Consider the following 24,303-nt stretch of genomic DNA (forward strand, 5'->3'; position numbering starts at 1 on the left):
TGTCCCATCAGACATTATTAAGGCCAGATGGTATGTCCCATCAGACATTATTAAGGCCAGATGGTGTGTCCCATCAGACATTATTAAGGCCAGATGGTGTGTCCCTTCAGATATTATTAAGGCCAGATGATATGTCCCATCAGACATTATTAAGGCCAGATGGTACGTCCCATCAGACATTATTAAGGCCAGATGGTGTGTCCCATCAGACATTATTAAGGACAGATGGTATGTCCCATCAGACATTATTAAGGCCAGATGGTGTGTCCCATCAGACATTATTAAGGACAGATGGTATGTCCCATCAGACATTATTAAGGCCAGATGGTGTGTCCCATCAGACATTATTAAGGCCAGATGATATGTCCCATCAGACATTATTAAGGCCAGATGGTATGTCCCATCGGACATTATTAAGGCCAGATGGTACGTCCCATCAGACATTATTAAGGCCAGATGGTGTGTCCCATCAGACATTATTAAGGACAGATGGTATGTCCCATCAGACATTATTAAGGCCAGATGGTATGTCCCATCAGACATTATTAAGGCCAGATGGTGTGTCCCATCAGACATTATTAAGGCCAGATGATATGTCCCATCAGACATTATTAAGGCCAGATGGTATGTCCCATCAGACATTATTAAGGCCAGATGGTATGTCCCATCAGACATTATTAAGGACAGATGGTATGTCCCATCAGACATTATTAAGGACAGATGGTATGTCCCATCAGACATTATTAAGGACAGATGGTATGTCCCATCAGACATTATTAAGGACAGATGGTATGTCCCATCAGACATTATTAAGGACAGATGGTATGTCCCATCAGACATTATTAAGGCCAGATGGTATGTCCCATCAGACATTATTAAGGCCAGATGATATGTCCAATCAGACATTATTAAGGCCAGATGGTATGTCCCATCAGACATTATTAAGGCCAGATGGTATGTCCCATCAGACATTATTAAGGACAGATGGTATGTCCCATCAGACATTATTAAGGCCAGATGGTGTGTCCCATCAGACATTATTAAGGCCAGATGGTGTGTCCCATCAGACATTATTAAGGACAGATGGTATGTCCCATCAGACATTATTAAGGCCAGATGGTGTGTCCAATCAGACATTATTAAGGACAGATGGTATGTCCCATCAGACATTATTAAGGCCAGATGGTGTGTCCAATCAGACATTATTAAGGACAGATGGTATGTCCCATCAGACATTATTAAGGCCAGATGGTATGTCCCATCAGACATTATTAAGGCCAGATGATATGTCCAATCAGACATTATTAAGGCCAGATGGTGTGTCCCATCAGACATTATTAAGGACAGATGGTATGTCCCATCAGACATTATTAAGGCCAGATGGTGTGTCCCATCAGACATTATTAAGGACAGATGGTATGTCCCATCAGACATTATTAAGGCCAGATGGTATGTCCCATCAGACATTATTAAGGACAGATGGTATGTCCCATCAGACATTATTAAGGCCAGATGGTATGTCCCATCAGACATTATTAAGGACAGATGGTATGTCCCATCAGACATTATTAAGGACAGATGGTATGTCCCATCAGACATTATTAAGGCCAGATGGTATGTCCCATCAGACATTATTAAGGCCAGATGGTGTGTCCCATCAGACATTATTAAGGCCAGATGGTGTGTCCCATCAGACATTATTAAGGCCAGATGGTATGTCCCATCAGACATTATTAAGGCCAGATGGTGTGTCCCATCAGACATTATTAAGGTCAGATGGTGTGTCCCATCAGACATTATTAAGGCCAGATGGTGTGTCCCATCAGACATTATTAAGGCCAGATGGTATGTCCCATCAGACATTATTAAGGCCAGATGGTGTGTCCCATCAGACATTATTAAGGTCAGATGGTGTGTCCCATCAGACATTATTAAGGCCAGATGGTGTGTCCCATCAGACATTATTAAGGTCAGATGGTGTGTCCCATCAGACATTATTAAGGCCAGATGGTGTGTCCCATCAGACATTATTAAGGCCAGATGATATGTCCTTAATAACACTGACATGTTCAACCTGTCCCTGACTGAGTCTGTAATACCAACATGTTTCAAGCAGACTACCATAGTCTGTAGCCATGAAGTGCTTTGAAAGGCTGGTCTTGGCTCACATCAACATCATTATCCCAGAAACCCTAGACCCACTCCAATTTGCATACTGCCCCAACAGATCCACAGATGATGCAATCTATATTGCCCTACACACTGCCCTTTCACACCTGGACAAAAGGAACACCTATGTGAGAATGCTATTCATTGACTACAGCTCCATAGTGCCCTCAGCTCCATAGTGCGCTCAAAGTTCATCACTAAGCTAAGGACCCTGGGACTCAACACCTCCCTCTGCAACTAGATCCTGGACTTCCTGACAGGCCGCCCTCTGGGTGTTAAGGTTAGGAAACAACACATCCACCACGCTGATCCTTAACACAGGGGCCCCTCAGGGGTGCGTGCTCAGTCCCCTCCTGTACTCCCTGTTCACTCATGACTGCATGGCCAGGCACGGCTCCAACACCATCATTAAGTTTGCCGATGACACAACAGTGGTAGGCCTGATCACCAACGACGATGAGACAGCATATAGGGAGGAGGTCAGAGACCTGGCCATGTGGTGCCAGGACAACAACTGGTGACTGGTGAGGGAATGAAAACCAGAAGAGTCAGTTAGGAAATTCCTCGTCTCTCTCTCTCTCTCTCTCTCTCTCTCTCTCTCTCTCTCTCTCTCTCTCTCTCTCTCTCTCTCTCTCTCTCTCTCTCTCTCTCTCTGCAGCGAAAGCCCCCTCTTTCTTCTGATGGAATGTGTTCTAGCATTTCCCCTCATCTCGCTCCCTCACTCTTTCATTATCTCTCCCACACACACAGCTGCCCCTATGAGAGGAACACCAGCAGAGAGGAGAGAGAGAGTGAGAGAGATAAAGAGAGAGAGAGAGATAGAGAAATCCAGTGTTAGAGAGATGGAGGGAGGGAGATAGGAAATAGGGGGTAATATTTACTTGGGGGTGATAAAGGACGGCAGAAGGGAGGTGAAGAAGTGGGTCAGAGAGTGAGTGAGTGTAATATGGGAGGGAGGAAAAGAGGAATGGTTGGGGGGGCAGGGAGGTATGGAGGGAGTTAGGTGGGGAGAGGGAGGGAGGGAGGTATGGAGGGAGTTGGGTGGGGAGAGGGAGGGAGGTATGGAGGGAGTTGGGTGGGAGAGGGAGGGAGGTATGGAGGGAGTTGGGTGGGAGAGGGAGGGAGGTATGGAGGGAGTTGGGTGGGAGAGGGAGGGAGGTATGGAGGGAGTTGGGTGGGAGAGGGAGGGAGGTATGGAGGGAGTTGGGTGGGAAGAGGGAGGGAGGTACGGAGGGAATTGGCTGGGGAGAGGGAGTGAGGGAGGTATGGAGGGAGTTGGGTGGAGAGAGGGAGGGAGTTGTGCTCTAATTTCATTTGGCTTTTAAAAAGTGCTGTTTGAAAACAGTAATCAAATCATACCACACATAAAATAGTTCAAATCTGCACCATTTTTCAATATAAATAGCTGATAGGCAGCGGAGAGGCCAGGTGCGGCGGAGAGGCCAGGTGCGGCGGAGAGGCCAGGTGCAGCGGAGAGGCCAGGTGCGACGGAGAGGCCAGGTGCAGCGGAGAGGCCAGGTGCAGCGGAGAGGCCAGGTGCAGCGGAGAGGCCAGGTGCAGCGGAGAGGCCAGGTGCAGCGGAGAGGCCAGGTGCATCATTATGCATTAAAGAACAGTGAAGAAACGCAGCTCACAAAGCTCCCCTATTGATCTGGTTTAGGGACAATAACATGATCCTACGTACACTAGCTACAACACCACAATTCAATGAATAATTACTGGCATTATTGTTTTCAAGTGAGTACCATTTTTATTTTATTTTTTAAATGTTTAACCTTTATTTAACTAGGCAAGTCAGTTAAGAACAAATTCTTATTTACAATGACGGCCTAGGAACATTGGGTTAACTGTCTTGGTCAGGGGGCAGAACGACAGATTTTAATTGAGTACAATTGAGCACAATTCCTGTCTAGGCTGTAAACTGCAGTGAAAAAAATGTCATTTGAATAATAATGAATGCAAAAGAATGTTGAATGTTTCACTCCGGTCAGATCTCTAGAAAGACACAGTAGCAGGCCTGATGTGTCGTCTGTTACAGATCATCGTTCTCCCAATTCATCCTGCGGCCACATAGGCCTCTGTTCCCAGCAGGCCCGGTTATTCAGGAAAACTTAACATACGTTCTGCCTCCTTTTCCCGATCCGAGCAGCTATTCCTAGAACGTATTGCTTCAATTTAGTCTAAATATTTGTCACTTAAAAAAAAAAAACGTATTACCTTTTATGTGTGTAATAAACACAACTCGTCACCATGTTTTAATTAATCTGATAATATATAAAGCTACTTCAAAAGTCTGTAGGCTCTCTGCGAGTGTTCATCCACTACACTGTAATATAATTCCAATATCCAAACTGTGTAACAGCCATTCGATTAATGGAAAGAGACGTGAAAATATTTTCTTTTCGTTTGGGGAGGGGGGGGGGTGCATTTTTCTTGAGTTGGACCAGTACCCCCCAAACCAAGTAAATGTTGAACTGTCCATTAAGAAATGACTACAGCCCATGTAATCCTGGATAAATGTACATTCAGAAAAAAGGTGCTACTGTATCTAGAACCTAAAAGGGTTTTTCGGCTGTCCCCATATGAGAAAGCGTTGAAGAACAAATTTTGGTTCAAGGTAAAAACCCTTTTGCTTTCAAGGTGCAACCCTTTCCGGTTCCATGTAAAACCCTTTCCACAAAGGGTTCTACCTGGAACCCAAAAGGGTTCTACTTGTAACCAAAAAAGGTTCTACCTGGAACCAAAAAAGGTTCTACCTGGAACCCAAAAGGGTTCTACTTGTAACCAAAAAAGGTTCTACCCGGGGCCAAAAAAGGTTCTACCTGGAACCAAAAAAGGTTCTACCTGGAACCCAAAAGGGTTCTACTTGTAACCAAAATAGGCTCTACCCGGAGCCAAAAAAGGTTCTACCTGGAACCAAAAAAGGTTCTACCTGGAACCCAAAAGGGTTCTACTTGTAACCAAAAAAGGGTTCTACCCGGAGCCAAAAAAGGTTCTACCTGGAACCAAAAAGGGTTCTACTTGTAACCAAAAAAGGTTCTACCTGGAACCCAAAAGGGTTCTTCTATCGGGACAGCTGAAGAAACCTTTTGGAGCCCTTTATCCAGAGTATTTCTGCCAAATGAGTTCCCTACTTTCCCACGTCTACTGTTATCTGAATGACTAGGTTCAAACCTCAGTCTCTTGCGCACCACAAGACTGTGTTGGCCCGCTGAGCTAAATCCTAGACATTAGCTTGGGAAGCTAACCCAAGTATTCAGGAGTGAAGTCAATGTTACTCATCGTGTGAGCATGGTTCAGAGTTACGCCCATTGTACTCTCACACCTTGGCCTCAAAAGAGACCAAGCCCACTGTCCAATGGTGTCCACTGTAGTCTGTATGAAAGGCCTTGGTTTCACAGTATTTCAAAGAGGCTGTCATATTTCACAGCCTGGTGCAAAGCAACACAGGGTAAAAGAAGACGACGAGTCTAAGGGTCAGGATATGTTTTGTGTCGTTTGTAAATAATGCTGACATCTTTGAATGTCCCATACATTTTCCTCTACCACAATGTAGCAGTGGGATACTCCACAATACATCACAAGTTGATTGCTAATGTTCTCTGTGGCACTTTGAAGTGGTTACATCTCTGTGTAAATCTTAGCTCTGTGACAGTGAGCTATAGCTTGGTTACAGACCTTTGACCATAGAAGTCAGCAAGAGAGCACAAAGATCTGGAACCAGGCTAGGACACAGCGAGAGAGAGAGAGAGAGAGAGAGATGACTAAATATTAGAAGAGACCAGTCTGATTTACTGTCTTCTCAACATTCAGCTATCCCTTCTCATGTATAACTAACTATGAATTACTGTCCTCTCAACATTCAGCTATCCCTTCTCATGTATAACTAACTATCAATTACAGTCCTCTTCTCAATATTCAGCTAAACCTTCTCATGTATAACTAACTATGAATTACTGTCCTCTTCTCAATATTCAGCTAAACCTTCTCATGTATAACTAACTATGAATTACTGTCCTCTTCTCAATATTCAGCTAAACCTTCTCATGTATAACTAACTATGAATTACTGTCCTCTTCTCAATATTCAGCTATCCCTTCTCATGTATAACTAACTATGAATTACTGTCCTCTTCTCAATATTCAGCTAAACCTTCTCGTGTTTTACTGACCATGCCTGCGTCCCAAATAACACCCTGTTCTCGACAAAAGGCCCTGGTCAATAGTAGTGCACTACAGGGTACCATTTCAGACCCAGGCCATGAGTCCTGTGGACTATGTCTGTCTCCTGATCTAAATCTGTAAGGTCCTTCTGTCCTGTGGACTATGTCTGTCTCCTGATCTAAATCTGTAAGGTCCTTCTGTCCTGTGGACTATGTCTGTCTCCTGATCTACATCTGTAAGGTTCTTCTGTCCTGTGGACTATGTCTGTCTCCTGATCTAAATCTGTAAGGTCCTTCTGTCCTGTGGACTATGTCTGTCTCCTGATCTACATCTGTAAGGTTCTTCTGTCCTGTGGACTATGTCCTTGAGCTTCATGGAGGGGAAAAACGGGGTTGAAAAAGAGAAAATTGGGGGGATGGAGAGAGAGAGGAGTTGAAAGAGAAGACATGCGGGGATGAAGAGAGGAGAGGGGGTTTCCTCTTAGATCTCCCCCCATACATCCCTGTGTTGAATATGAAAATATATGATGGCATAATGTGTTCAGTATGCAAGCTTGAAGGAAACCATATGAACAGGAGGCCAGACAAAGAGCCTACTGTGCTCCAAGTACGACTACTCCCCCCCTCCTCTCACCCCTCTCTTTCCTCTCTGTCTGATTCAATCGAGGGAGCGGGAGGAGAGAGAGAGAGAGAGAGAGAGAGAGAGAGAGAGAGAGAGAGAGAGAGAGAGAGAGAGAGAGAGAGAGAGAGAGAGAGAGAGAGAGAGAGAGAGAGAGAGAGAGAGAGAGAGAGAGAGAGAGAAGAGAGAGTCCTGCTCAAGGAGAGAGTCCTACTCAGAGAGAAAGAGAGCGAGAGAGAGAGGGGGGAGGGTGGGGGGAATAGAGAGAGTCCTACTCAGAGAGAGTAGAGCGAGATAGAGAGGGAGAAAGAGAGAGAGAGAGAGAGTGAGAGGGAGAAAGAGAGAGAGAGTTCTACTCAGAGAGAAAGAGAGAGAGTGAGAGGGAGAGAGAGAGAGAGAGAGAGTCCGTCCCAGAGAGAGGAAGAAGGGGGAACTCTGAGGAGCTGAAAGGGGCAGTACAAACTAGCCGTGAGCCTCGCACACACACAGACCCACCGGAGTACAGGTGAGCTGTGACCACCATACAACTACTGTACAGCTGCTATCTGTTATACAGGAATGTTCTACAATCAGTTTGTAACGCTTAGATTAGACTTTTTGGCACAGTGACGTTTTGCTGCATGTGGACTTGTACTTTGAGTTTTACTTATAGTCAATTATGATGATCTGTCAGTTGTTAGAGTATCTCTCTGAGGGGGGGAATGGACAGAGTGCATGGGACTACAAGGGTAAAAACAAAATGGGGGAAACATGAACTTTGAAATGTCAACTTTTGAACTATCCGATGACTAACATCTGTCGCTTGCTGTTTTGTCACTTTCCCTTTGTGCAGGCTGTAGTCTGCAAGCTTGCAGAGGGGGCTGGTTAGCTGGTGGTTACATTAGCACTGTGGTCAGCTACAGCTGTCACTGATAGACTAGCCTATTGTCTTGACTGTGACTGTGTGGAGCCTTGATGTGGCCAGCCCTGGTTAGGGACTTAGAGCAGCGGTCTATTGTCTTGACTGTGTGGAGTCTTGATATGGCCCGCCCTGGTTAGGGACTTAGAGCAGCGGTCTATTGTCTTGACTGTGACTGTGTGGAGTCTTGATATGGCCCGCCCTGGTTAGGGACTTAGAGCAGCGGTCTATTGTCTTGACTGTGTGGAGTCTTGATGTGGAGTCTTGATATGGCCAGCCCTGGTTAGGGACTTAGAGCAGCGGTCTATTGTCTTGACTGTGTGGAGTCTTGATATGGCCAGCCCTGGTTAGGTACTTAGAGCAGCGGCCTATTGTCTTGACTGTGTGGAGTCTTGATATGGCCAGCCCTGGTTAGGTACTTAGAGCAGCGGTGTATTGTCTTGACTGTGACTGTGTGGAGTCTTGATGTGGCCCGCTCTGGTTAGGGACTTAGAGCAGCGGTGTAGTGTAACGTTAGATGATGTATCAGATGAAGGGCTAGCTAGCTGGAGACTGTATTGTCTTACCTTCCTATAATACAGCAGGTGAGGACCAGCATAATGGTTTATGAGAGGAAATAACAGTCCTTTGTTTTGCCGTATGTTACTAAATAAATGATTTAGTAGAGACGCAACTTATTCATGACGTTGCGTGAATTCGACACGAGTCGGTGTAACACAACTAATTTATTCAGTAAACTGTATTGAAAGGGAAAGGGGAGAGGGGGATACCTAGTCAGTTGTACAACTGAATGCCTTCAACTGAAATGTGTCTTCTGCATTTAACCCAACCCCTCTGAATCAGAGAGGTGCGAGAGGGGGGGGGGGCTGCCTTAATCGACATCCACGTCTTCGGCGCCCGGGGAACACTGGGTTAACTGCCTTGTTCAAGGGGCAGAACGACATATTTTTTACCTTGTCAGCTCGGGGATTCGATCCAGCAACCTTTCGGTTACTGGCCCAACGCTCTAACCACGAGATGTCTTGGGAATGTAGTGTATTTTACATAACTTTTAATAACCAGCTAATGGAGTGTTTTTGTTTTGAAGAAAACGTAATGACTTGGTTTTGTTGTTTCAGACTGCTGACCATCCACATACACACAGTTTTTTTGGCAAAATTACACTGCATATTTCAGCACCTCCGTTCTCTGAAGCTTTTAACTTTTAAGTGTTTTATTCAAGCTTCTAAGAGTTTTTGGATGGAACGAACTCTTGGCATGCCATGTTGGGTTTTACACACCCATTGTAGGTAATCTGTTTATCTTGAACACCTGCAGTTACCAGTGTGGCCCTGCTGCACACGTCACACACTTAATTACAAGATTTACTCTCACATGATATAGGAGATGAAACCAGACAGAGGAGAGAGGAGAGAGGGGAGAGGGAGAGAGAGAGAGAGAGAGAGAGAGAGAGAGAGAGAGAGAGAGAGAGAGAGAGAGAGAGAGAGAGAGAGAGAGAGAGAGAGAGAGAGAGAGAGAGAGAGAGAGAGAGAGAGAGAGAGAGAGAGAGAGAGAGGGAGAAAAAGAACCATTTCATTGAAGTCTGTGACTGACGTTGTTTTGATTGTCAGTCATCACCTCCAACACAAGCCAAGGCATGCCGCGGTCGGAGCTATCACTGTCTCCCTCCCCCCCCCTCCCCCCCCCCCCCCTCCTCCTCCCTCCTCTTCAAAAGATGAATTATAAAGCAGGAATGCCAATTTTGGAGCAAAACCCACAATTATTTGGGAGGTCGTTGAATGGTCCTTTGCCTGAACAGGAGAGAGCGGAACAGAGCCTGCTAAACCTGTGCACTGTGTGTGTGTGTGTGTGTGTGTGTGTGTGTGTGTGTGTGTGTGTGTGTGTGTGTGTGTGTGTGTGTGTGTGTGTGTGTGTGTGTGTGTGTGTGTGTGTGTGTGTGTGTGTGTGTGTGTGTGTGTGTGTGTGTGTGTGTGTTTATGCCTGAACGGTTAATGTACTGCATGCAAACTGTAATGGATATGTGGGTAGGCTTTGAGATTAACAACACATTGTCGGTTCTACAGCCCAAAGGGGATCGTCATGGCAACATGTCAGTCATGGTCCGTACCAGCCTGAATATTATGGGATAGGTAACGGATACACTTGAAATCCTCTCAGGAATGCTCTCTCTCACTCACCTGACATTCATACTCACATCCTCCTATTACTGCATAGAGTGGGTACTACTTAGAGTGGGTACTACATAGAGTGGGTACTACTTAGAGTGGGTACTACATAGAGTGGGTACTACATAGAGTGGGTACTACATAGAGTGGGTACTACTTAGAGTGGGTACTACATAGAGTGGGTACTACATAGAGTGGGTACTACATAGAGTGGGTACTAGAGTGGGTACTACATAGACTGGGTACTACATAGAGTGGGTACTACATAGACTGGGTACTACTTAGAGTGGGTACTACATAGAGTGGGTACTAGAGTGGGTATTACATAGAGTGGGTACTACATAGAGTGGGTACTACATAGAGTGGGTACTACATAGAGTGGGTACTAGAGTGGGTACTACATAGAGTGGGTACTACATAGAGTGGGTACTACATAGAGTGGGTACTGCATAGAGTGGGTACTACATAGAGTGGGTACTAGAGTGGGTACTACATAGAGTGGGTACTACATAGAGTGGGTACTACATAGAGTGGGTACTAGAGTGGGTACTACATAGAGTGGGTACTACATAGAGTGGGTACTAGAGTGGGTACTGCATAGACTGGGTACTACATAGAGTGGGTACTAGAGTGGGTACTACATAGAGTGGGTACTAGAGTGGGTACTACATAGAGTGGGTACTAGAGTGGCTACTAGAGTGGGTACTACATAGAGTGGGTACTACATAGAGTGGGTACTACATAGAGTGGGTACTAGAGTGGGTACTACATAGAGTGGGTACTACATAGAGTGGGTACTACATAGAGTGGGTACTAGAGTGGGTACTACATAGAGTGGGTACTAGAGTGGGTACTACATAGAGTGGGTACTACATAGAGTGGGTACTAGAGTGGGTACTACATAGAGTGGGTACTACATAGAGTGGGTACTAGAGTGGGTACTACATAGAGTGGGTACTACATAGAGTGGGTACTAGAGTGGGTACTACATAGAGTGGGTACTAGAGTGGGTATTACATAGAGTGGGTACTAGAGTGGGTACTACATAGAGTGGGTACTACATAGAGTGGGTACTAGAGTGGGTACTGCATAGACTGGGTACTACATAGAGTGGGTACTAGAGTGGGTACTACATAGAGTGGGTACTAGAGTGGGTACTACATAGAGTGGGTACTAGAGTGGCTACTAGAGTGGGTACTACATAGAGTGGGTACTACATAGAGTGGGTACTAGAGTGGGTACTACATAGAGTGGGTACTGCATAGAGTGGGTACTACATAGAGTGGGTACTACATAGAGTGGGTACTACATAGAGTGGGTACTACATAGAGTGGGTACTACATAGAGTGGGTACTAGAGTGGGTACTACATAGAGTGGGTACTACATAGAGTGGGTACTGCATAGAGTGGGTACTACATAGAGTGGCTACTAGAGTGGGTACTACATAGAGTAGGTACTACATAGAGTGGGTACTAGAGTGGGTACTAGAGTGGGTACTACATAGAGTAGGTACTACATAGAGTGGGTCCTACATAGAGTGGGTACTAGAGTGGGTACTACATAGAGTGGGTACTAGAGTGGGTACTACATAGAGTGGGTACTACATAGAGTGGGTACTAGAGTGGGTACTGCATAGACTGGGTACTACATAGAGTGGGTACTAGAGTGGGTACTACATAGAGTGGGTACTAGAGTGGGTACTACATAGAGTGGGTACTAGAGTGGCTACTAGAGTGGGTACTACATAGAGTGGGTACTACATAGAGTGGGTACTAGAGTGGGTACTACATAGAGTGGGTACTGCATAGAGTGGGTACTACATAGAGTGGGTACTACATAGAGTGGGTACTACTTAGAGTGGGTACTACATAGAGTGGGTACTACATAGAGTGGGTACTACATAGAGTGGGTACTACATAGAGTGGGTACTACATAGAGTGGCTACTAGAGTGGGTACTACATAGAGTAGGTACTACATAGAGTGGGTACTAGAGTGGGTACTAGAGTGGGTACTACATAGAGTAGGTACTACATAGAGTGGGTCCTACATAGAGTGGGTACTAGAGTGGGTACTACATAGAGTAGGTACAACATAGAGTGGGTACTACATAGAGTGGGTACTAGAGTGGGTACTACATAGAGTGGGTACTAGATAGAGTGGGTACTAGAGTGGGTACTACATAGAGTAGGTACTACATAGAGTGGGTACTACATAGAGTGGGTACTAGAGTGGGTACTAGAGTGGGTCCTACATAGAGTGGGTCCTACATAGAGTGGGTACTACATAGAGTGGGTACTACATAGAGTGGGTACTAGATAGAGTGGGTACTAGAGTGGGTACTACATAGAGTAGGTACTACATAGAGTGGGTACTACATAGAGTGGGTACTAGAGTGGGTACTAGAGTGGGTCCTACATAGAGTGGGTCCTACATAGAGTGGGTACTACATAGAGTGGGTATTAGAGTGGGTACTACATAGAGTGGGTACTACATAGAGTGGGTACTACATAGAGTGGGTATTACATAGAGTGGGTACTACTTAGAGTGGGTACTACATAGAGTGGGTACTGCATAGAGTGGGTACTAGAGTGGGTACTACATAGAGTGGGTACTGCATAGAGTGGGTACTAGAGTGGGTACTAGAGTGGGTCCTACATAGAGTGGGTCCTACATAGAGTGGGTACTACATAGAGTGGGTACTGCAGGGAGGGGTTTATACATATATACTGAAGACAGTAGTGTATGGCAGTATATATTTCATCAGAATATCATATCGTATTAGGTGGAGTTAAGGTATGGGATATATGAGGGATAATACTCTCATACCAAAGCTGACATGCAACATCTCCCATTACAGTAATTACTGTATGGAACAGTACACGGTATATCCATCAGAAGGAGGAACTGATATATGGGACATTTACTGAGGCTGGGAATTGCCAGGGACGTCAAGATATGATATCATCACGATACTTAGCTGCCGTTTCCGATATGTATTGCGATTCTCACGATTCTCACAATTCTATATCTATTGTGATTCGGTACTGGGAGTTTATTGTGATTCGGTACTGGGAGTTTATTGTGATTCGGTACTGGGAGTTTATTGTGATTCGGTACTGGGAGTTTATTGTGATTCGGTACTGGGAGTTTATTGTGATTCGGTACTGGGAGTTTATTGTGATTCGGTACTGGGAGTTTATTGTGATTCGGTACTGGGAGTTTATTGTGATTCGGTACTGGGAGTTTATTGTGATTCGGTACTGGGAGTTTATTGTGATTCGGTACTGGGAGTTTATTGTGATTCGGTACTGGGAGTTTATTGTGATTCGGTACTGGGAGTTTATTGTGATTCGGTACTGGGAGTTTATTGTGATTCGGTACTGGGAGTTTATTGTGATTCGGTACTGGGAGTTTATTGTGATTCGGTACTGGGAGTTTATTGTGATTCGGTACTGGGAGTTTATTGTGATTCGGTACTGGGAGTTTATTGTGATTCGGTACTGGGAGTTTATTGTGATTCGGTACTGGGAGTTTATTGTGATTCGGTACTGGGAGTTTATTGTGATTCGGTACTGGGAGTTTATTGTGATTCGGTACTGGGAGTTTATTGTGATTCGGTACTGGGAGTTTATTGTGATTCGGTACTGGGAGTTTATTGTGATTCGGTACTGGGAGTTTATTGTGATTCGGTACTGGGAGTTTATTGTGATTCGGTACTGGGAGTTTATTGTGATTCGGTACTGGGAGTTTATTGTGATTCGGTACTGGGAGTTTATTGTGATTCGGTACTGGGAGTTTATTGTGATTCGGTACTGGGAGTTTATTGTGATTCGATGGTCCAAACATATTGCTCACCACATGTCTGCTGCGGAGGAACAAGACAGCTATGACAAAGCAAGTACTGTAAGGGGAAGCTGATAGACAGACAGGTGACCTGTAGGACAGGGGAGGCTGACAGACAGGTGAACTGTAGGACAGGTAAACTGTAGGACAGGTAAACTGTAGGACAGTACTGTAAGGGGAAGCTGACAGACAGGTGAACTGTAGGACAGGACTGTATATTCATCATAGGGTGGAGGCATACAGGAAACATGTGATTACACTCCCACGCAGCCTGAGGGGACAGACGCTGTAAATTATATCCCCAGATCTTTATTAGTTTTATTTTGTATTTTATTTAATCTTTATTGAACTGGGTTGCGCCCAACTAGCTCCACCCTCCCTTTCCCCGTTTGGCAAGGCCACATGACGCACCTGTGGGCAGGTGCTTCGGCTGCGTCCGAAGGGGATCGGGGGTTGCCGGTGATGGGGTCAGGGGGCGATGGGGTCAGGGGGCGATGGGTTCAGGGGGTGATGGGTCAGGGGGTGATGGGGTCAGGGGGCGATGGGGTCAGGGGGCGATGGGGTCAGGGGACGATGGGGTCAGGGGGCGATGGGGTCAGGGGGCGATGGGATCAGGGGGCGATGGGGTCAGGGGACGATGGGGTCAGGGGGCGATGGGGTCAGGGGGCGATGGGGTCAGGGGGCGATGGGGTCAGGGGGCGATGGGGTCAGGAGGTGATAAGGGTCAGGGGGTGATGGGGTCAGGGGGCGATGGGGTCAGGGTGTGATGGGTTCAGGGGGCGATGGGGTCAGGGGGCGATGGGGTCAGGGGATGATGGAGTCAGGGAGTGATGGGGTCAGGGGGTGATGGGGTCAGGGGGCAATGGGTTCAGGGGGCGATGGGGTCAGGGAAAGATGAGGTCAGGGGGTGATGGGGTCAGGGGGTGAATGGGGTCAGGGGGTGATGGGATCAGGGGGTGATGGGGTCAGGGGGCAATGGGGTCAGGAGGTGATGGGGTCAGAGTTGGGTAGCGAAATATTCCTGAGCTTCAAAATCCACAATTACACCTTAACTCACATCCAAAACCTAATGTCAGAACCCAGAACCAAATCTCCTGCATGAGAGACTACCCACAACTAGATTGCTGGTGGATTCGCTGGTAGTTCTGACTAGAAATATATTAAGACATGTTGATGTTTGTGGAATACATCCAAGCAGCATGACTGTGGATTTATTTGGTCGTTATGAATGTTGGAATTACGGACACAAAACAGATGTTGTGGAGTTCAGAGTTTTAAGGTTATTTTTTATTTTCTGCTGAAATCATCTGGATTATGAAGTTACGAATCAGGAGAAACACAGAGAGTTCAGGATTTGAGGGATGTATATATTGAGACGTTTTGATGTTGTTTTCTGCTGTGCCAGACTTTCTCTCAAGCTTTTCCAGTGATTTCACTGTAAGGTTCAAATCAAATGTTATTTGTCACAGGTGTAGACCTTACAACAGGTGTAGACCTTACCGGGAAATGCTTACTTTACAAGCCCTTAATCAACAATGGAGTTTTAAGATAAATAAGAGTTAAGAAAATATTGACTAAATAAACTAAAGTAAAGAAAGAATAATGATGCTATATACAGGGGGTACCGGTACCGAGTCAATGTGAGGGGGTACAGGTTAGTCGAGGTAATTGAGGTAATATATACTGTACTGTAGGTAAGGGTAAAGTGACTATGCATAGATAACTAACAGAGAGTAGCAGCAGCGTAAAAAAAAGAGAGAGAGAGGGGGGGGTCAATGCAAGTAGTCCGGGTGGCGGTTTGTTCGTGGTAGTTGTGAATACAGACAGACAGACAGAGGTAGTGTAGTCCAGGTGGCTGTTTGTTCGTGGTAGTTGTGAATACAGACAGACAGACAGAGGTAGTGTAGTCCAGGTGGCTGTTTGTTCGTGGTAGTTGTGAATACAGACAGACAGACAGAGGTAGTGTAGTCCAGGTGGCTGTTTGTTCGTGGTAGTTGTGAATACAGACAGACAGAGGTAGTGTAGTCCGGGTGGCTGTTTGTTCGTGGTAGTTGTGAATACAGACAGACAGAGGTAGTGTAGTCCGGGATTTGATAAATAGTAAGATATTTGTGACGTCTAGCTGATGTTTTTTTTTTTTTGCATTATAAAGCTGTCTGAAATTGGTTAAATTGTGAAGGGGTCGTGTGGTTTGGGGATTTTCAATGATATATTAAGACAATTCAACATCCTGCTGATTTTTGCCTGCCAGATTTAGTAACTCAGTGCTTTCCCAGTGATGTCATGTCAGTCTGAAGAACTCCAGCTCCAACACATGTTTACAGTCTTGTGGTGAACAAAGTTTTACAGATTTTACATTAAAAGATTTTAATCAGAACCCGAATTCTAGACGTTCTTCCAACAAATGTCCTCAACGGAAGATGGTCGCCACTTTGTAGATCCAAGATTGTAAACATCAACTTGATGTGAACATGTTGACATATACTCAACTGTAGTCAACATCCAAATCTCAAACTTAGTAGTGATTTAATCTGTCAGAATGATGGTGTGCAGTACACAGAATAATACACACCCAATCATGTATAAAATAAAACATGTTAACCTCAAAATGACGTTGACAAATCTAAACAACGATAAACCAGATTGATGTGAGCATACACTATATATTCAAAAGTATGTGGACACCCCTTCAAATGAGTGGATTCGGTGTATAAAATCGAGCGCAATAGCCATGCAATCTCCATAGACAAACAATGCCAGTAGAATGGCTTCACTGAATAGCTCAGTGAATTTCAACATGGTACCGTCATAGGATGCCACCTTTCCAACAAGTCAGATCGTCAAATCAACTGCCCTGCTGCAACTGTAAGTGCTGTTATTGTGAAGTGGAAACGTCTAGGAACAACAACGGCTCAGCCGCAAAGTGGTAGGCCACACAAGCTCACAGAACGGAGCCACAGAGTGCGAAGTGCGTAACAATCGTCTGTCCTCAGTTGTAACACTCACTACCGAGTTCTAAACTGCATCTGGAAAGCAACTTCAGCACGAGAACTGTACGTCTGGAGCTTCATGAAATGGGTTTCCATGGCCGAGCAGCCGCACACAATCCTAAGATCTCCATAGGTAATGCCAAGCGTCGGCTGGAGTGGTGAAAGCTCGCCGCGATTGGACTCTGGAGTGACGAATCACGTTTCACCATCTGGTAGTCCAACGAACGAATCTGGGTTTGGTGGATGCCAGGAGAACGCTACCTGCCCCAATGCATAGTGCCAACTGTAAAGTTTGGTGGAGGAGGAATAATGGTCTGGTGCTGTTTTTCATGGTTTGGGCCCCTTAGTTCTAGTGAAGGGAAATCTTAATGCTACAGCAATGACATTCTAGATGATTCTGTGCTTCCAACAATTTGGGGAAGGACCTTTCCTGTTTCAGCATGACAATGCTCCCGTGCACAAAGTGAGATCCATACAGAAATGGCTTGTCAAGATCGGTGTGGGAGAACTTGACTGGCCTGCACAGAGCCCTGACCTCAACCCCATCGACACCTTTGGATGAATTGGAAAGCCATCTGCGAGCCAGGCCTGATCGCCCGACCTCACTGCTCTTGTGGCTGAATGGAAGGAAGTCCCCACAGCAATGTTCCAACATCTAGTAGAAAACCTTCCCAGAGGAGTGGAGGCTGTTATAGCAGTAAAGGGCGGAGGATCAACTCCATATTAATGCTCATCATTTTTGGAATGAGATGTTCTTTGGGTCATGTAGTGTATGTCTGTCCTCCCTCCGTTAACACATCAATAGGAATCAAAGAGAGCTCTTGTCATTACACGTGTCCCTAATGCCACCCCGTACACTGTAGTGCACTACTATGGGTCCTGGTCAAAAGTAGTGCAAGTAGTGCACTATATAGGGAATTATGTGCAATTTGTTAAGCAGCCATTGTGTCTAAACAATAAAATCCTTCTTCCTCTTCTCATATTGGCCTCAGTACTGACACATCAGGTACCCGCTGGGCAGACCACTTTATTTGAACGTGGAGCATTGGGTAATATTTTGTAGATACTTTGATCAAGGACAATAATGGTACATTTGAATTCCATAAAGTGAGTGTGGAAGAGGTGCATTTTTTGTTGTTGTTGTCTATCAACAATGACAATCCACCGCGGTCTGAAAACCTGGATGGAAAATTACTGAGGATAATAGCGGAATATATTGCCTCTCCTATTTACCATATCTTCAATTTAAGCCTACTAGAGAGTGTGTGCCCTCAGCCCTGGAGGGAAGCTAAAGTCATTCCACTACCTTAGTAAAGACCCATCTACTGGCTCAATAGTCGACCAATCAGCCTGTTACCAACCCTTAGTAAACTTTTGAAATAAATGGTGTTTGACCAGATACAATGCTATTTCACAGTAAACAAATTGACAACAGACTTTCAGCACGCTTATAGGGAAGGACATTCAACAAGCACAGCACTTACACAAATGACTGATGATTGGCTGAGAGAAATTTATGATAAAATGATTGTGGGGGCTGTTTTGTTAGACTTCAGTGCGGCTTTTGACATTATCAATCATATTCTGCTGCTTGAAAAACGCATGTGTTATGGATTTACACCTCCGACTATATTGTGGATAAAGAGTTAGCTGTGTAACAGAACACAAAGTGTGTTCTTTAATGGAAGTCTCTCCAACATAATCCAGTTAGAATTAGGAATTCCCCAGGGCAGCTGTCTCGGCTCCTTACTTTTTTAATCTTATCTAATGACATGCCACTGGCTTTGAGGAAAGCCAGTGTGTCTATGTATGCGGATGACTCAACACTATACACGTCAGCTACTACAGCAACTGAAACACTTAACAAAGAGCTGCAGTTAGCTTCAGAATGGGTTGCAAGGAATAGGTTACTCCTAAAAATGTCTAAAACTTAAAAGCATTATATTTGGGACAAATCATTCCCTAAACCCTAAACCTCAACTAAATATTGCAATAAATAATGTGGAAATTGTACAAGTTGAGGTGAATTAACTGCTTGGAGTCACCCTGGATTGTAAACTGTCATGGTCAAAACATATAACAGTAGCTAAGATGGGGAGAAGTCTGTCCATAATAAAGCTCTGCTCTGCCTTCTTAACAACACTATCAACAAGGCAGGTCCTACAGGCCCTAGTTTTGTCGCACGTGGACTTCTGTTCAGTCGTGTGTCCAGGTGCCACAGAGGGAGTTCGGAAAATTGCAATTGGATCAAAACAGGGCAGCATGACTGGCCCTTGGATGTACACAGAGAGCAAACATGAATAATATGCATGTCAATCTCTCATGGCCCAAAGTGGAGGAAAGATCGACTTCATCACTACTTGTTTCTGTAAGAAGTGTTGACATGCTGAAAGCACCGAGTTGTCTGTCTAAACTACTAGCAAACAGCTCAGACACCCATACATACCCCACAAGACATGCCACCAGAGGTCTGTTTAAACTACTAGCACACAGCTCAGACACCCATGCATACCCCACAAGACATGCCACCAGAGGTCTGTTTAAACTACTAGCACACAGCTCAGACACCCATGCATACCCCACAAGACATGCCACCAGAGGTCTGTTTAAACTACTAGCACACAGCTCAGACACCCATGCATACCCCACAAGACATGCCACCAGAGGTCTGTTTAAACGACTAGTACACAGCTCAGACACCCATGCATACCCCACAAGACATGCCACCAGAGGTCTGTTTAAACGACTAGCACACAGCTCAGACACCCATACATACCCCACAAGACATGCCACCAGAGGTCTCTTCACAGTCCCCAAGTCCAGAAGAGACTATGGGAGGTGCACAGTACTACATAGAGCCATGACTACATGGAACTCTATTCCACATCAGATAACTGATGAACTGATCAAATAAAAAATAAAATAAAAAACAGATCATTTGGAACAGCGGGGACTGTGAAGCAACACAAACATAGACACATGCATACACACACATGATAACATAAGCCAACCGATTGTGTTTTTTTGTTTGTTCATTTGTGTTGTTTGTAACTTATTTTTTAACTTATTTTGTACATAATGTTGCCGCTACCGTCTCTTATGACTGAAAATAACTTCTGGACATCAGGACTGCGATTACTCACCACAGACTGGCAGAAACCTTTTTTTCCTTTAACGAGTCTGATGAGGCCGACACAAATGATATGCTGCTGTGTCAGGAACAGGCCCAGATCTCCGTGATTTGTGTGAAGAGGAGGCGGAGAAAAAGGGGCTGGATTGCGGGCTGCCTTCTGAGAATTCATAGGCTATTGAATAAACCCCCACTTCCTTCAATTCTGCTAGCAAACGTGCAATCTTTGGACAATAAAATAGATGACCTACGCAGAAGATCAAACTACCAATGGGACATTCAAAACTGTAGTATCTTATGTTTCATGGAGTGGTGGCTGAAAGACGACAATATCAACATACAGCTGGCTGGTTATACACTGTAGTGGCAGTACAGATAAACGGCGTCTGGTAAGACAAGGGGCGGTAGACTATGCATTTTTGTAAATAATAGCTGGTGCACGATATCTAAGGATGTCTCGAGCTATTGCTCGTCTGAGGTAGAGTATTTCATGATAAGCTGTAGACAACACTACCTACCTAGAGAGTTTTCGTCTGTATTTTTCGTGGCTGTTTACATACCACCACAGTTAGAGGCTGGCACTAAGACAGCATTGAATGACCTGTATTCCACCATAAGCAAACAAGAAAACGCTCAGCCATAGGTCAGGGACTTTAACGCAGGGAAACATAAATCAGTTTGACCAAATTTCTATCAGCATGTCAAATGTGCAACCAATTCTAGGCCACCTTTACTCCACACAAAGTATACAAAGTCTCCCTCATCCTCCATTTGGCAAATCTGACCATAATTCTATCCTCCTGACTACTGCTTACAGGCAAAAATTAAAGCAGGAAGCACCAGTAACTAGATCAATTAAAAAGTGGTCAGACGAAGCAAATGCTTAGCTACAGGACTGTTTTGCTAGCACAGACTGGACTATGTTCCGGGATTCCTCCGATGGCATTGAGGAGTACACATTAGTCATTGGCTTCATCAATAAGTGCATCGATGACGTCGTCCCCACAGTGACCATATGTACATACGGCTAGAGCTGCCGCTTATATGGAGCGGGACTCTAACCCGGAAACGTATAAGAAATCCCGCTATGCCCTCTGACGAACCATCAAACAGGCAAAGCATCAATACAGGACTAAGATAAAATCGTAATACACTGGCTCTGACCCTCGTCGGATGTGGCAGGGCTTGCAAACCATTACAGACTACAAAGGGAAGCCCAGCCGAGAGCTGCCCAGTAACACGAGCTTACCAGACGAGCTAAACTACTTCTATGCTCGCTTCGAGGCAAATAACACTGAAACATGCATGAGAGCACCAGCTGTTCTGGAAGACTGTGTGATCACGCTCTCCGCAGCCGATGTGAGTAAGTCCTTTAAAAAGGGTCAACATTCACAAGGCCGCAGGGCCAGGCGGATTACCAGGACGTGTACTGCGAGCATGCGCTGACCAACTGGCAAGTGTCTTCACTGACATTTTCAACCTCTCTCTGTCCGAGTTTGTAATACCAACATGTTTAAAGCAGACCATCATAGTGCCTGTGTACAAGAACACTAAGGTAACCTGCCTAAACGACGTGCGTGCCAGGGTGTGTGTGTGTGTGTGTGTGTGTGTGTGTGTGTGTGTGTGTGTGTGTGTGTGTGTGTGTGTGTGTGTGTGTGTGTGTGTGTGTGTGTGTTTGGGGTTGTAGGGAGTCATCGCAAACAACACGGTTCTTTGTGTCTGTGTGACTAAGCTCTTGACTATCACATTGAATGTGACTCAAGAACACAACAAGGCGAACCCCCATTGCAATGGGGACAGACAAGTCTGAACAGGGATGGGACACACAAACACAGGGTTATAATGACAGACAGACAGACAGACAGACAGACAGACAGACAGACAGACAGACAGACAGACAGACAGACAGACAGACAGACAGACAGACAGACAGACAGGCAGGCAGGCAGGCAGGCAGGCAGGCAGGCAGGCAGACAGACAGACAGACAGACAGACAGACAGACAGACAGACAGACAGACAGACAGACAGTCCCAGGGTGTTGTAATACATTTGGTTGAGAAACATGACCCTCCTTGTCTAATGTAATCCTTTATAGACTGAGACATGACCCTCCTTGTCTAATGTAATCCTTTATAGACTGAGACATGACCCTCCTTGTCTAATGTAATCCTTTATAGACTGAGACATGACCCTCATTGTCTAATGTAATCCTTTAAAGACTGAGACATGACAGGTGATAGTTGTAACACTTGAGACTGGAGTATAGATAAAGCATATATTCATTAATCCACATTAACCTTGTCAGCTCCTGAGTGCAATACAACACAATATGTCTCCTGTCACCACCAGGCCCGAGGTAGAGATAAAGCTAAGAGCTTTAGTCATTTATTGAGATTTCCTGACATCCATCTCTTAATGTCCTGACCTTTCCTTCTCCTGTAGGAGAACACTGGGGGTTATCCTCATGTTACCAACTCTTAATGTCCTGACCTTTCCTTCTCCTGTAGGAGAACACTGGGGGTTATCCTCATGTTACCAACTATTAATGTCCTGACCTTTCCTTCTCCTGTAGGAGAACACTGGGGGTTATCCTCATGTTACCAACTCTTAATGTCCTGACCTTTCCTTCTCCTGTAGGAGAACACTGGGGGTTATCCTCATGTTACCAACTATTAATGTCCTGACCTTTCCTTCTCCTGTAGGAGAACACTGGGGGTTATCCTCATGTTACCAACTCTTAATGTCCTGACCTTTCCTTCTCCTGTAGGAGAACACTGGGGGTTATCCTCATGTTACCAACTCTTAATGTCCTGACCTTTCCTTCTCCTGTAGGAGAACACTGGGGGTTATCCTCATGTTACCAACTCTTAATGTCCTGACCTTTCCTTCTCCTGTAGGAGAACACTGGGGGTTATCCTCATGTTACCAACTCTTAATGTCCTGACCTTTCCTTCTCCTGTAGGAGAACACTGGGGGTTATCCTCATGTTACCATCTCTTAATGTCCTGACCTTTCCTTCTCCTGTAGGAGAACACTGGGGGTTATCCTCATGTTACCAACTCTTAATGTCCTGACCTTTCCTTCTCCTGTAGGAGAACACTGGGGGTTATCCTCATGTTACCAACTCTTAATGTCCTGACCTTTCCTTCTCCTGTAGGAGAACACTGGGGGTTATCCTCATGTTACCAACTCTTAATGTCCTGACCTTTCCTTCTCCTGTAGGAGAACACTGGGGGTTATCCTCATGTTACCAACTCTTAATGTCCTGACCTTTCATTCTCCTGTAGGAGAATACTGGGGGTTATCCTCATGTTACCAACTCTTAATGTCCTGACCTTTCCTTCTCCTGTAGGAGAACACTGGGGGTTATCCTCATGTTACCATCTCTTAATGTCCTGACCTTTCCTTCTCCTGTAGGAGAACACTGGGGGTTATCCTCATGTTACCAACTCTTAATGTCCTGACCTTTCCTTCTCCTGTAGGAGAACACTGGGGGTTATCCTCATGTTACCAACTCTTAATGTCCTGACCTTTCCTTCTCCTGTAGGAGAACACTGGGGGTTATCCTCATGTTACCAACTCTTAATGTCCTGACCTTTCCTTCTCCTGTAGGAGAACACTGGGGGTTATCCTCATGTTACCAACTATTAATGTCCTGACCTTTCCTTCTCCTGTAGGAGAACACTGGGGGTTATCCTCATGTTACCAACTCTTAATGTCCTGACCTTTCCTTCTCCTGTAGGAGAACACTGGGGGTTATCCTCATGTTACCAACTCTTAATGTCCTGACCTTTCCTTCTCCTGTAGGAGAACACTGGGGGTTATCCTCATGTTACCAACTCTTAATGTCCTGACCTTTCCTTCTCCTGTAGTAGAACACTGGGGGTTATCCTCATGTTACCAACTCTTAATGTCCTGACCTTTCCTTCTCCTGTAGGAGAACACTGGGGGTTATCCTCATGTTACCAACTCTTAATGTCCTGACCTTTCCTTCTCCTGTAGGAGAACACTGGGGGTTATCCTCATGTTACCATCTCTTAATGTCCTGACCTTTCCTTCTCCTGTAGGAGAACACTGGGGTTTATCCTCATGTTACCAACTCTTAATGTCCTGACCTTTCCTTCTCCTGTAGGAGAACACTGGGGGTTATCCTCATGTTACCAACTCTTAATGTCCTGACCTTTCCTTCTCCTGTAGGAGAACACTGGGGGTTATCCTCATGTTCACAACTATTAATGTCCTGACCTTTCCTTCTCCTGTAGGAGAACACTGGGGGTTATCCTCATGTTACCAACTATTAATGTCCTGACCTTTCCTTCTCCTG

The 24,303-nt window shown here is 45.2% G+C and overlaps 1 protein-coding gene across 1 annotated transcript in view; it reads left to right on the forward strand.

Moving 5' to 3' along the window:
- Nucleotides 1–7,219: 7,219 nt before the first annotated feature.
- Nucleotides 7,220–24,303, forward strand: part of LOC139574657 (synaptopodin-like) — a 63,765-nt gene continuing 46,681 nt past the window's right edge. Inside the window, exon 1 of the mRNA XM_071399420.1 lies at nucleotides 7,220–7,455. The gene's annotated coding sequence lies outside the window, so the exon portion shown is untranslated. The remainder of the gene's footprint in view (nucleotides 7,456–24,303) is intronic.

This window comes from Salvelinus alpinus, chromosome 4, assembly GCF_045679555.1.
Source record: "Salvelinus alpinus chromosome 4, SLU_Salpinus.1, whole genome shotgun sequence".
Classification (NCBI taxonomy): domain Eukaryota; kingdom Metazoa; phylum Chordata; class Actinopteri; order Salmoniformes; family Salmonidae; genus Salvelinus; species Salvelinus alpinus.